The sequence below is a fragment of the Oryctolagus cuniculus genome, chromosome 6, assembly GCF_051225735.1.
Source record: "Oryctolagus cuniculus isolate XC-2025 breed Fujian yellow rabbit chromosome 6, ASM5122573v1, whole genome shotgun sequence".
NCBI lineage: Eukaryota > Metazoa > Chordata > Mammalia > Lagomorpha > Leporidae > Oryctolagus > Oryctolagus cuniculus.
The window spans coordinates 56,166,535-56,181,283 of NC_142872.1; the positions used below are offsets into that span (position 1 = coordinate 56,166,535).

General features: G+C 45.5%; 1 protein-coding gene across 15 annotated transcripts in view; it reads left to right on the forward strand.

The window, feature by feature from the left end:
* Positions 1–14,749, forward strand: part of TENM2 (teneurin transmembrane protein 2) — a 1,297,938-nt gene that overhangs the window by 986,971 nt on the left and 296,218 nt on the right. Inside the window, exon 1 of one of the 15 annotated variants that reach the window (XM_089335058.1) lies at positions 4,022–4,196. The exons of 13 other annotated variants lie outside the window; for them this stretch is intronic. The gene's annotated coding sequence lies outside the window, so the exon portion shown is untranslated. Of the gene's footprint in view, positions 1–4,021; positions 4,197–14,749 lie in introns of those variants that run through there. One more of the 15 variants, XM_089335060.1, reaches the window with a different exon arrangement.

The following is a 14,749-nucleotide window of genomic DNA, read 5'->3' on the forward strand; positions in this document are numbered from 1 at the left end:
GGATTATTTAACTTGGGTTTGGACAGTGGTTCGGAGGCAGATCTTGAGCCCTTATGCCTTTCCTCTTATCGCAGATTAATAGCTGCTTTGAGACTGCGTCTACTTTTTTACTGTTCCAGAGATGAAATCTGCATCTCCTCACTTTCATGTGTAGGGCATCAGCTGCAGCGTTCTTAGCTCAGACTCTGTGAGTGTTCTAAAGATAGCAGTGTGACATTTCTGTTTCAATAAAGCCCAAATAGTCAGCGAGATAGAAAACACCCGAGAAGAAAAAGATATGTTTGCTGATTTTACCATCGTCCCTATTGAGCTGCTGAGGTGAACCCTTCTAAGTCAGGAAGCTGATTGCGGGAGGGGGAGGGGAAAGGGGCGTGGTAACTTCCGGGAGGGGTGGTCTCTTGGACAGTTAGCGATCTGCCCCTTGCTGTAATTCTGTATTCGAATGTCTCAATTCAGGTTGTGAGTGGATTTAACATGCAACCTGAGGAAGCAAATTTGATGCTTCCTTTGTTTTTTCTTTCTTTTTGTCTTTTTAAAAGATTTTACTTTTTTTATTGAGAGGCAGAGTTACGTATAGATCAAGAGACAGAGAGAGAGGTCTTCCATCCTCTTCACTCCCCAAATGACCTCAGCGTCCGAAGCTGGGCTGATCTCGAAGCCAGGGGCCAGGAGCTTCTTCCGGGTCTCCCACGTGGGTGCAGGGGCCCAAGGACTTGGGCCATCTTCTACTGCTTTGCCAGGCCACAGCAGAGAGCTGGATTGTGAGTGGAGCAGCCGGGACGTGAACAGGCACTCACGTGGGATGCCGGCGCTGCAGGCTTAGTGTGCTTTGCCACAGTGCCGGCCCCTGGTTCCCTTATTTTATGCCTTATTTTCTCCTCTGTTGTTTCTCCAAGGAGCTGAAGTAAAAGGGTCTGGTTGTGAGAGTCTGTTTGTTCAGGATGGAGTAAGCCAGAACCGAAGTCCATGTCCAGCACTTACATGAATCTGCTATTAGGCCTGTTTGTTTCATCATTCATTCATTTAAACAAATGTTCATATGTGAGAGGTCTTCCAAAACTTTGTGGGAAATGGAATCAAAAGATAAGTTTATTTTTGTGCTAAGGTAAAAAAAAAAAAAAAAAAACTTTGAAATCCATGCATAGTGTTTTCATAACAGTCATTTTCCACAAAGTTTTGAAGACTTTCTGCCATGAACTTTTTTGAAGTACCCTCATACGTATAACATGCATATAGACTATCAGCATAAGACAGAAATACACTTTGATGGATTTCTAATAAGATAAATCATAGGCCTCTTCCTCCAGGAAGGCTTCCTTCCTACAGTTAGCCAAAGATGAAAAACTTATTTTCTGCAAGGATTCAAATAATAAATATTTTAGGATTCACTTTGTGAGCCCCGTAGGGTCTGCATCCCATGTTCTTCTTCTTTAGAACCCTTCAGAAATGTACAAAACATTCTTAGCTTAATGGTTGAATATGGGCCATGGCTTGCCAAGCCCAAAGGTAGACCACATGTATCTTGTTCTGTCTACCACCCTTTGCTGCCTCTGTACTGGACTGAAAAGAGCTGAAGTCTGAAGTCCAGGAAAAGAGGGTTTTCATCTTTGGAGCCACAGCCTGACCGCCAAGTGCTCACTTTCTAAATGTAGTGTGATGTCTCCCTTCCAGCTGGGAAAACAAGGCCATGTGCAAAACCCATTGACATAACCATTCAGAACCCAGTGAGCTTTCTTACAGGCCCTCTGCAATTTTGGCTTTCTGGACTATCATTCCAAGTTAAGAAATAAGGTTAAAAATTCCCACTTACGGATCTGATGTCATGGCAGAGTGGGGTAAGCCACTCCCTGCCACACCGGTATCCTATAGCAGAAAGCCACTTTGAGTCCTGGCTGCTCCACTTTCCGTCTGGCTCCCTGCAGATGTGCCTAGGAGGTAGAGATGATGACCCATTTGGGTCTCTGCCACCTACAAGGAAGACCTGGATGGAGCTCCTAGCTCCTGGCTTTAGCCTTGCCCAGACCTGGCTGTTGAGGCCATTTGGGCAAAGAATCAGCAGGTGAAAAATCTCTCTCTCTCTCTCTCTCTCTTGCTCTGTCTTTCAAATATATATATATATATATATATATATGAAATATATATATTTTAAAAATCCCAATTAAGTGTTCAGAACAGCTTTTAGAAGCCATGTGGTTTTTAATAACTTTAATATATTTTAGACAAGAGTGTCAGAGACAGGCAGCAGGACAGGGAGGGATGTGTAAAGGAGCAAAACAGCAGCCCCCATAGCAGCCGCGAGACTGACAGCCTGACCTGCGGAAAGGAGACGAAGGAAATCAGAAGGAGATACATAGCTGTATGACTGCATGGTGCAATTAGGTTTGCTCTTAATAGGTTTTCAGACATCAATTAAATGTTGAATTATGCTCATTATGCCCTCTTTTAAAATGCAGCCAAATTTAGCTTCCAGTTTTGAATTATTCTATCTCCACGGCGTGGTTAAAATAAAAATATTGAGCACTTGCATCCAGTAAAATTTTGATTACCTGAAAAGTTTACTCATTTGGATCACCACAGTAGTGAATATTGTGTGACCCAGGATTGTACAGTGTGAAGAGCCAGGGCTGTCCTGTCAGATGGCCTCGGCTGATTGTCACTGCCCAGCTCAAACATAATCCGGTTCTTTTACCTCTCTAAAGCTCAGTCTCCCAATCTCTATAATGGATACTTCCCTGCCCCTCACCCAGGGTCATTGTGATTATTAAGTGATGTTGTCTATGTTACGTTCTTTTTTTAAAAAAATAGATTTATTTATTTGAGAGGCAGAATTGTAGGCAGAGAGGGAGAAAGAGAGAGAGGTCTTCCATCCACTGGTTCACTCCCCAGTTGGCTACAACGGCTGGAGCTGCGCCAATCCAAAGCCAGGAACCAGCAGCTTCATCTGGGTCTCCCACGTGGTGCAGGGGCCCAAGGACTTGGCCTCCTGCTGCTGCTTTCCCAGGCCGTTAGCAGAGAGCTGGATCGGAAGAGGAGCAGCGGGACATGAACCTGCACCCATGTAGGGTGCCAGTACCTCAGGCAGAGGCTTAACTGGCGCCAGAGCGCTGGCCCAAGTCTATGTTAAATTCTTAACACAGAATCTGGCAGATTGAAAGTGATCCCAAAAAGCCCCCTATTATTATAATTATTACTATCATCAGTATTGTTCATGAATAAGTGTGGTAGTGAACTTGACACACACAAACTAATTATGGAGATTACAGAAAACTGGAAACATGGTGAAGACTTCAGAGACTGCACCTTAAAGGAGGCGCTACTTGATCTGGAATCGTCAGATCAATTCTAAAAAATCACATTAAACTAGGCCTAATTCCACCTGAACGCATGTGCGTATTATCCCTCTGCTACTGTATTTGGTTAGATCGTGAGAGGCTTTTTTCTAGAAGTAAATGTCCCCGCATAAGATTACATCAAATCCCACCATAAACATCTCAGGGCTTTGCATTTTTAGTACGCTACCACATTAATTGTTTCAGTACTACACTATGGGAAAAAAGAGGGGGCGTGAAAATCAGGTGGAAGGTTGGAATCGTACTCAATCCAGAAAATCAGAATTACTGCCCCCTAGAAGGGGGAAGGGGCCAGTTTCGTCTCTTCCAGTTTCCTTTACAGTCGTTTGGGCTTCAAATCCTACCTCACTTTATGACCAAAATATAACCTGCTGGGAGTGTAGACATGCCACATTTGTTGTCACCTTTAAAGGCACAGACCTGAATAGGGCTGTTTCCCCTTGGAAAACAAGTCCTGATGACAACGAGCCACTGATGTAACACAGAGAAAGGGCTGCTTCAGAGCAGGAAATTGGAACGAGGGAGTTTGACTGGCGCAACGAGAAATGCCAAGAGCCTTTGGGTATTAACCAGACTGGCAGCGTGATCCCTGGGAGGGAAGACAAAGATAGCACCCGCCTGTCTGGCTCAGGACTTGACTGCCTTTCTCACGTCTTCCTGGCCTCTGTGAGGTTTTCTTGGCTCAGGACTGGGTGCCTTGCCCGTACAGCGGCAGCTTCCCAGGGCCTGGTGTGTGTGCGCTCGGCATCGCAGTCAGCTACCAAGAACTGTTGCACCGGAGACGCTTAGCTTAACGCGCGGGCACCAGGACAGTTGTGCTGGCGGCACTGCCCTTGAATTGTCCAGGTAGGAGAATGATGGTTTTTATTGACTTTCTTTGAGACTGGAAGCAAAGAGAAGGGGTGGGAAACAGCCGAACAATAGATGACATTTTAGTTGCATCCTCAGGAGTGTTCGTGGGAAGGTGAGAACGTCTAAGCGACAAGGACAAAGCCAGGGAAGGCAAGAGGAGTTGAGACGCGCACTGCTCTCCAAGCTCTGCATCCAGAGAGAGAAACAGAGGAGCTGAGAACAGCCGTTGGTGCAGCAGAGCATCCAGAGTTTTTTGTCAGTGCCTGTGGTATCCTTGTTAGGATTCTCATACTTCTCACATTTCACCCTGGTCCCTCTTCCAGGAACAAGCCGTAAGTCCCAGTTGTGACCTCAGGCAGTGTCATTTTTCTGTACAAGCTCTTTCCTTTCTGCATGTTCCCAGTCCCAGCATCTAGAAGCCCCCAGGGCTCTTCTGGACAGGAATGATGTAGGTCACAGGTGTCGGAGCAGTGCAGACAGCCATGCTAATGATGCCACACCTGTTCCCCAGGTTAAGCCGTTGCTATTGGAAACAGCGATCCCATACGCAGTTATTGCTGCCTGCCTCCCACCACCCCCACCCCCAGCATGTAACAGACCCTGGACTTGAAGTTAAAGAGGGTAAGAAGAGAAAAGAAAGAGTGTCAGGTGGGAATATAAGTCTGTACGAGGTGCATGGAGGTGCTGGAGGAGAGAAGTCCCTTTCACCTGTGGGGAAAGAGAGTGGCCAGGAAAGTGTTCCAAGGGGATCCAAGGCGTCCAGGATGGGGAAGTGTTTGCTAGTTGATGGCATTCCAGGCCCATGGACTAGGACAGACTAAGCATTTTCAATTATTACATCAGTGGCCAGCACTATAGCCAGCATTCTGCACATTCCTAAAGGTGTTTTTGCAATAAATCCATGGCAACATGCAGAGCCGCGCCGTCACATTCAACAGAATGGGGGTGATTGTCTGCACTTCTGCCAGCTTATCTTCTTCATCTCTGCCCTGCACTGGGAGAGCCCTTTGAGTTTATGCTGGAATGATTTTTGCATTCTCTCTCTTAGCATTTTGCACATTTCCCCTCCCAGAATTGACCCCTTCTACTGTTGGAAATTTCCTGAGACAAACAGAAGTTTCTTTTCCTGGATGGCAATTTCCGTTCTTGAGAAATTGCCTCGTATGCACTCAGGACGTGCAGCAGGTTGCGAGGCTCTGTAATTTGTTCCCCCATCAACTAATAATCTTATTGTGATGAATAATGCAGCGCTGTTCATGTTTCTGCGAGGTTGTGATCGTGCCGAGTGTCAGTGGCAAAGCCCACAACTTTGGCAGCAAAGTCCTCACTGTGTGGCTTCTCAGACAGCTGGCCGTAGATCCATGAGCTTTAGCAAGTAATATTCAAATGAATTCAAATGCAAAAACTTTATTAGTGATGTGCCAGGCGGACTTTTTGTGCAGATGTTGGCCCTGGCATGCTTTGTCCCCCCAGTGTTGTGTCAGGTCCTTTTCGTATTTCCAAGGACACAACTAAGATGTTGGAATCAGATTTTCAAGTTTTCAGGCTGTTTTGCTTCCTTGTTTTTCAGAGACTCACCTCCACTTCTCTGAAATTGGATCCTGTGCTGAAGCAAATATTTTTTCCCCATAGACCCAAATAATTCTGTCCTGTTCCTTACATTCATCATGTTAAATTTTTACTGCTTTATGTTTCCTTTTAAATTAAAGCACGGTAAAATTGGCTTTACTGCATATGACCATTGGTGAATTTCAACACATTCTAGATTTCACCACGACTGTATGGTCCTGCAGGAAACAGCTGTATCACCTCACAAACCTCCCGTGTGGCCCTCTTGAAAGCACCCAACCCCCGGCCCCCACCCCAGTAGTCACTGATCTGTCACGATAGTTTCGTCTCCTTGAGAATGTCATAGAAATGGAATTATACAGTGTGTGACCTTTGGAAACTGATTTCTTTCATCAGCATGGTGTTTTGAAAGGAACTCAAGTGGCTGTAGGTATCCATCATCTATTCCTTTTTAAGAACTTATTTTTAGTTAACAAAATCATATGTGTGTATGATACACACCGTGATGTGTATATCCAGTGTGGAATGCCTGCAGCAAGCTAATTAATGTGCCCATTACCTCACCTACTTATTATTATTTTGTGGTGAGGACATTGGAGATCTACTCTCAGCCATTTTCAAGTGTACAGTCCATTGTAGTTAACTCGTGTCTTCTCTTTTCTTAGCCCAGTGGACGCCATGGTATGGATTACTGTGTTTATTTATGCATTAATTTGCCATAGGTCCACTGATTGTCCAGTTCTTAATGATTATGAGTAGAGTTACCATAGATTTCCAACTGCAGGTTTTGGGGTGAATGGAAATTTTCATTTCTCTCGGAAGTACCTGAGATTCAATTTATGAAGTAATGTCGTATCACATAGTAGCAAATGCCAGCTCTTTTCCAGAGGGGCTGTGTCATTCTCCATCCCCATCAGCACTACTTGAAAGCCTTCACATGATATTTCGATGAGCTTTCATGTCTGTCAAAAGTAAAATGTGTATTTCTGGCATGATACTCTTTTTTTGCTAAGGGTTACTTATGGTTAATTTCGTTAGTCATTTATGTTTCATTCCCTTGTGCAGCAATCCTTATATCATCTGTCAGTTAACCCTTTGTTAAAAAAGAAACATCCAATATAATTGTCAGCTATTTCAATTCTGTTTACAGTTTCTTCTTTGTGTCTGGCTGCATGTGTTTTAATTAGAAACAAGTGTAAATGGTGGTTATTTGTACTTGGGCCATCATCAACTGCCTCAGGCATATTAGTAGGGAGCTGGATCAGAAGCAGAGCAGCTGGGACTCAGGCATGTGGGATGTCATCATCCTAAGCATCAGCTTAGCCCACTGCAAATGATGGATGTGTGTGTGGTCCGTGAAATGTGTGTAGTGCTGCTCCGAGTGCTCGAGCCTGCGGGTGACAGGGATCAGACACCTGCAGGAACACCAGGTGGTGAGACCCTCCCTGTGTCCTCCACTTCCATTTTTGCTTACTGGATCTATATGTCTTACTCAGTTTTGTGCAAAGAGAACAAGGAAAATCCTGGGGATCCTCTTTCTCCTAGCATAGACTCTCTCAGCAGTTCAGAATCCGGGGCAGGAATTCCAAGTATGAACCTGGCAAAGAGAGCAGTATCGCACACGTATTCTGTATGCATAATTGAGGACTCCAATTCGCCATGCTCTATTATCTAGAATTAAACATCAAAGACAGTTGATAAATACCACATTCAGTTGAAAACACAAATGAATCAAAATGTTATAGTTTCTCTCCACAGGTAATAATTAACATTCTTGTGAATTTCTCCGTGCGCTGTGGAGCATCCTTTGAATGGTATTCTAGCAAAATCTTTGTACGTTGAGGTGTGTGTGGATGTGGACCAGGCAGAATACTGACTTAATCTTGAGAGAGAAGCCTGGGGTGGGGAGGGGGTGGGTGAACACATGTAGTTTGATGATGTGCACATGTCAACATTTTTCACAGCAGGACGTCATATGGCCTTTACAAAATTTTTGTAAGGGAGCTAAATTGTGAATCAAAATATACATGGAAAAGTGAAGCATTTTGGTAGTTAACAACAAGAAAGGAGAAAAAAGAATGAAGGTGGACTCTGGTTTATTTAAAAGATGAGCCTACGACATGGCTGTTTCGTTACCTTCTTAGACCCCAGAGGGGCTCTGTCCCTCCAAAAAACGTCCCTCCCACGTGAGTGCTGCCTGGTTGATTGCCTAGTAAATGAACACGTGGAGGCACGCATGTGGGAATGAACGAACACTTGGATGATTGGAGATGGCTTGCTGTGAGCAAACGTAGCTTATGTGTCATGCTTCCTGCGTCAGGAATTGATCTGGAGAGAAAGCAGCAGGAATCTTGTGGAGAGAACTGTCTCTTCTTTGGGTTTCTCTCAGAGACCCCAACAGCATATGACGTTACGAGGCTCTGTACAGAGAGGAGGAGAAGCCCATAAAATGAGAACTCTGCCTGGTTATATGCCGAGTGTATATCAGAGAGGCTTTCGAGACATCAAGACAGTGTGGGCCAGCTTTGACCACATGCAGTCATTCAGTACATTATGTCTCATAGTGAGGTCCAGTGTTAGACCCAGAACAAAGCAACCCTGGCATGTATGCCTCTTAATACTCTCAACACCCATGATGGGGGAAGCCATTGGATTTTGTCCATTCTGGCCTGGAAAGGTTTCCTGAAGGAGATAGAAGTCCACAAGATCTGCTTATGATTTCCAAACTATTATCAGCATCTGGTTGCTTTTTGCTTTTGGTTTTGTTTTGTTTTGTTTTTTTACTTGAAAGATAGAGACCGAGAGATACCTTCCACTTCTCTTGTTCATACCCCAAATGCCTACGAGAGCCCAAGTAGAGCTAAGCCCAAATCAGGATTCCCAAACTCAGTCTGGGTCTCCCACCTGTGTGGCAGGGACCCAAGTACTTGATCCATCACCTGCTGCCTCCCTGGCTCTGCTTTAACAGGAAGCTGGGATCAGCAGAGCCAAGATTCGAACCCAGGCAGTTTGGTAGAGGATGCAGGTTTCCCAAGCATAAAGCACAGCATCAGAAGAGTCAGGGGCCTTTGGCAAAGATTGTTCAACTCAGTGCAGTCATGTTGGAAAGGGAACATTTTTAGGTGGCAGCAAGAGCCACAGGAGACCCAGTTAGTCAGAGTTTGGAAGTGCAGTGTGTCTATTCCCACTTGGGGTGAATGGGAGGCCTCTGCCCTCCTTCGTTCCACAGGGATTTCGGCTTGTAAAGCATTTGTTGTCATGTTTTGGTTGCTGTGGAAAGAGAAAAAATTGCTACAGTTTGCGTGAGACAGAGCCATGTTTTGGAAGGGAGGCCCAGAAAAAAATAATTTTTGAGCCTTGATCGAGATCGAGCTTCTGAGCTTTGTCTCAAGTGGTGACATGCAACGCACTTTGGAAATATTTTCATTTCTGTTGGAAATTGGAACATCCTTTCAACTCTTTTGCTCTTGCTGTGCTTGTCAATGTAAAATTAACTAACTAGCTAATTAATTAATTCAGCAACCATGTAGTAAGTCTGTCCAGTGTTGCCGAGACCAGGCATTCGGCAGCGAACAAAGTAGCATCTTTACCCTCAAGGTGCTTACTTTCTAGAGCAGAAAGATGATGTTAAAAAAATGGATGCCTGGGGCCCACCTGCGGCGCCGGCACCCCAGGTTCTGGTCCCGGTTAGGGCACCAGATTCTGTCCCAGTTGCTCCTCTTCCAGTCCAGCTCTCTGCTGTGGCCAGGGAGTGCAGTGGAGGATGGCCCAAGTGCTTGGGCCCTGCACCCACATGGGAGACCAGGAGGAAGCACCTGGCTCCTGGCTTCGGATCGACACAGCGCGCCGGCCGTAGTGGCCATCTGGAGGATGAACCAATGAAAGGAAGACCTTTCTGTCTTTCTCTCTCTCTCACTGTCTAACTCTGCCTGTCAAAAAAATTTTTAAAAATAAATATAAATGGATGCCTGAGGCTGGGGCTGGGGCTGGGGCTTCACTGGTAAGGCTGCTGCTTACAGCACCAGCTCGGGTCCTGGCTCCTCCACTTCCAATCCAGCTCTCTGCTATGGCCTGGGAAAGTAGTGGAAGATGGCCCAGGTCCTTGGGCCCCCACACCCACGTGGGAGACCCGGAAGAAGCTCCTGGCTCTGGCTTCGGATCAGTGCAGCTCCTGATATTGCAGCCATCTAGGGAGTGAACCAGCAGATGAAAGACCTCTCTCTCTCTCTCTCCCCCTCTCTCTGCCTCTGCCTCTCTGTAACTCTGCCTTGCAAATAAATAAATAAATCTTTTTTTTTTTTTTTTTTTGACAGGCAGAGTGGATAGTGAGAGAGAGAGACAGAGAGAAAGGTCTTCTTTTTGCTGTTGGTTCACCCTCCGATGGCCACCGCGGCTGGCGCGCTGCGGCTGGCGCACCGCGCTGATCCGAAGGCAGGAACCAGGTGCTTCTCTTGGTCTCCCATGGGGTGCAGGGCCCAAGCACTTGGTCCATCCTCCACTGCCTTCCTGGGCCACAGCAGAGAGCTGGCCTGGAAGAGGGACAACCGGGACAGAATCCGGCACCCCGACCGGGACTAGAACCCGGGGTGCGGGCGCCGCTAGGTGGAGGATTAGCCTATTGAGCTGCGGTGGCGCCGGCCTCAAATAAATAAATAAATCTTAAAAATAAAAAGTGGATGCCAATGTGTACTTGAGAGGAAAAGGAAGCAGTGTAAGGAAGATAACCCTGCTGAGGGTGTCCTGGAAGTTGGGACTCAAAAGCTGCCATTTGAGCTGATACCTTAGGGCATTGAAGGTGTCAGTGCCTCAATTATCTGTACCGCCAGGCCAAGGACACAGCAAGTCCAAAAGGCCTGGGCAGAATCCTGCTTGGCTGTTTCCCAGGTCGGGTGGAAGCCAGGCAGGATCCCCATCAGGGCCTGCCTTATGTACTTCCATGTTTTCTTTGAGAACTGGGCTTGAAGCTCAGTGCAAGAGATAAAGCTGAGCTGATTCTCTGGGCAATCCCTGCACCTGTCCCAGATTTCAATTGCTTTTGTTCTTGTTGTTCCCCCAGGCACTGGAGGGACTGTCTCCCTATTTGCTTCGGGTCTCTGATCAAGTATCATCTTATCAGGAAACCTTCCCAGACCAAACTATTAAAGTGTCAGTTAGGCAGTGTTAGCAATGGAAATTATTTTCTCCACCAAATCTGATTATTTCATGTGAGATATGACTCCCTCTCTACATTATGGGATTAAGAATGACCCCATTGGAGCTGATAAATACTGGAACATTTCAGTAACCCAAGAAGCCCTGAGAAACAAATGGCTAATTCATGGCTTAAACCATCCAGCTGTGATGAGCAGCTGAGGACCGCACTGAGCTGTTCTGCAACGAGTGGCAAGGACAGAGCAAGCTGTGCGGCTCACAGGTGAGCCAGAGAGACCTAGAAGTCTTGGTTTTACCATGAAGGTTAAGGGGATGATGCTTAACAGAGCCACCAGCCCTCCAGGGAACTGTGGCCTGCCTTAGGCAGATCTCCTTTGGGATTAAGCAAATTTACAAAAGGGAAAAAGCAAGTATGGTCCTTTTAGTTTGTCCACCAGTAAATGGTTTTATGTTAGTGTCTTTAAGCTTCAGATGTGAAAAATTAGCTCACTGAGAATTGTGCTCTGCTGTAAGACCTTCAACTACTACAACTTGTTAGTAAAAAAAAAAAAAAAAAAAAACCCTCCTTTATTTTTAGTGGTGCTCTTTACCTTAGGAATACCTGGCAACAGAAGGTCTTTCACATTATTGAAATAGTATACCTTATAACTTTTTATTTAATTATAAGATTTATTTATTTGAAAGGCATAGTTGCAAAGAGGCAGAGAGTGAGAGAGAGAGGTCATCCATCTGCTGGTTCACTCCCCAGATGGCCGCAGCGGCCAGAACTGCACTGATCCAAAGCCAGGAGCCAGGAGCTTCTTCCAAGTTTCCCACATGAGTGCAGGGGCCCAAGGACTTGGGCCATCTTCCACTGCTTTCCCAGGCCATAGCAGAGAGCTGGATCAGAAGTGGAGCAGCTGGGACTCGAACCAGTGCTCATATGGGAATCCAGTGCTGCAGGCAGTGGCTTTACCCACCACACTACAGCACTGGCCCCAAAATAGTAAGCTTTGGAGGACAGAGTCTGTGTCACTTCTCTTTCTACCACTTTGAAAAAGAATTAACCAGTTCAGGCAAAATAAATATTATGTCCTGAGTGCTTCCTACTTGTCATATCTTTTCTGATTCCTTTAAACATATTATCTCATTTAACTGTTTACCAAGTCAGAACTTTTGTTAGCCACCTTTTATGGATGAGACAGTAGAGGTTTGCAGAGAGGTTAATGCATCTTAAAACTCTGGTTGTCTAAGTCCAGCAGTCACCCAGCAGAAGCTGGAGAGACGATTGTCTACAGACCTAAGGAAGCCCTGCAAATGGTACCAGGGCTCGAGCTAGGAAGAAGTCCATTTTTCCGGTGGAACACAGTGGGAGCTAGTGATTCTCAGAGACCTGACTCCCACTTGTGCCACCAGTCTGAGACCTCTGGTGCCCACTGGCCCCCAAGCATTGGTCCTAGTGGTTTGCCTTCTGGGGCTCTGCAGGATGGAGAAGGGAGATTACTTGTCCTTTCTGCTCAGCAGCCAGTTCTTCTGTGCATTGTCCATGGTACATACTCAGGCTCCTGAGTTCTGAGAGGTCTGATCTACTCTATTTGGGAAATGAAGACAACTTTAAGAGACAGCAATAAACAGTGATAAACAAAATCCAACAAGTGCTGTTTGTGACAGTGCTAGGTAGTAGACACTCTTTCAGGAAGCTTGTGGAGATTTGATTTGATGTGTTTGGGTGATTATTTGCATGTGTGTGTGTATGTGTGTGTGTTCTGGAAATATATACCCCATCTGCCCCATTGTGTAGCTGTCACTCGACATGAAACCAGGTGCAGTTTGAGGTCTGACATTCAGCCGACTTCTGTTTATATAGTGTGGAGAAACTTTTGTTCCCTTGCCCTATAAGGCATGTACCAAGAGAGATTTTAGGAAAAGGTCACCCAGATAGTAAATAATTCTGCTGAGCTTTGAAGTGAAAATGCTCTAGGCACCTTTATCCCATCCTTGCCATTTAGCTGGTGTGCTTCAGTCATTCCTGCTAGTAATGAATGGTGACGATCACAGTCGGTCCCCATCGTTCTGATCGTCAGAGAGCTGCATTATGAAGTCAGAATCACATTTTATCTTTATGTTGGTGCCCTTCCTGTGTTCAGGGGAAAGCATTGTGAATATCTCAAAGGAAAAAAAAAAAAAGAATGAAAGACACCCCAAGGAAAATCCAGTTAAAGGGCTAAGAAAGACATCTCAATGGAGAAGAATTCTACTGTGAGGAGTTTCTTATCACTCCCAACCTCCACAAAAGAAAAAAAAATAGTCTGGTCTTTGTAAAACATATTATCTTTCATGGATAGGGAAATATCCAAATTTTGCCCAGCCTATTTTACAATAAGACCTTGAAAATCTGTGTGATGAGCTGGAATGAGAGGAGTTTAAATTTTTGATGCAATTCTCTGCTTGGGAAAGTGATAATGCAGCTCAAATAACAGGGAGAGTATTTTCTGCCACGGTGCAACAATCAACATAACGTCTGGGCATATTAATAATTTCACTCCTAAACTTCTCGACAGGGAGCTCATGGGTCTTAATAGTATTGTGAAGATCCTTAGGGCAATTGAAAAGCCCAAAATCATTACTTTCTACTGATAGGCTTTCACCTCCCAGAGGATACCAAAATACCTAGGGTAATGTAGATTTATTGAAATGCTCAGATAGGCACTGCTCGGACGGACGTACCTGTGCAATAAAATCTCCTCTTTAGAAGAGTTCTTCTCAAGTATTTCAAGTAGTCTTTTTTTTTTTCTTTGTCACTTGGAAAGTAGCTAATGGAGTTGACATTGATCTCAAGGAATACTTTGCTGGTGATTTGGGAAAGCAGAGAGTGAGTATAGGAGCCTAGTAAAATGCGGTGGCAACTATGATTAAAAGCCCTGTCTGACCCACCCTGCATGAGAACATACCCTGTTTGGGTTGCAAGGTCCCAAACCCCCAATCACTGTAAGTGCTGGGCCCAAGGGCAGTTACAGATTGCTCAATTCAGGAGTCCCCCTCAACCTGCCCCTTCCCTACAGGAGTGGCTCCCCATGCACTGGCCCCCTTCTGGAATTATAGCCATGCTTAAACCACTAGAACAAACTGCAGGCTTCCCCAAGTGCACAGTTGGCTCTCCACCGGCCCTCCCTTCTCAGTTCCCATCTGGAAGTTCTGCACAGCGGCAGTGTCCCCACGGGAAAAGCACCCATGGCAAACCTGCTTCGGTTTTCCAGGGAAAGATACATGTAGTGATGCAAAGTGTGTCCCAAGTGAGTTCTGACTTCGGGGGACCTCACTGTGACTCTACAGCAGACAAAGACCTGGGTTATAAAAAACAGAGGGAGTCATCGTTTGTGTGAAATGTCCAGAAGAGACGAATTGCTGAAAAGAGAAAGGAGATTAGCATTGGCCAGAGCCTGGGGGTGGGGGGAGAAAGGAAAGGGGTAGCTAATGGGTGTGGTCTTGCCAATGGGGTGATGAAAATAATGCAGTACTAGGTAGCAGTGATGGTGGTACGTTTTGGTGATTATACTAAGGAACACTGAAATGTAATTTTTTAAAAAGCTGGATCTTATTGGAACTCAGTAAAGCTATTATTTAAAGAAAAAAAAAAAAGAGCCAGAAAGAAACAACTGAAAAATAAAGGCAGAGAAGTTCAAGCTCTCTCTCCCTTGTATCTGGCTGACTCCCTGTTAAAGGACCCTCAGTAAGAATTAGGGGAAATGAAGGGGAACCCATCACTGATCTCAGCAGCCACCAGGACCACTCAAAAGACAGACAGAATTTGGCAGTGATCCCTCTCCATGGAGACTCTCAAATGTCAC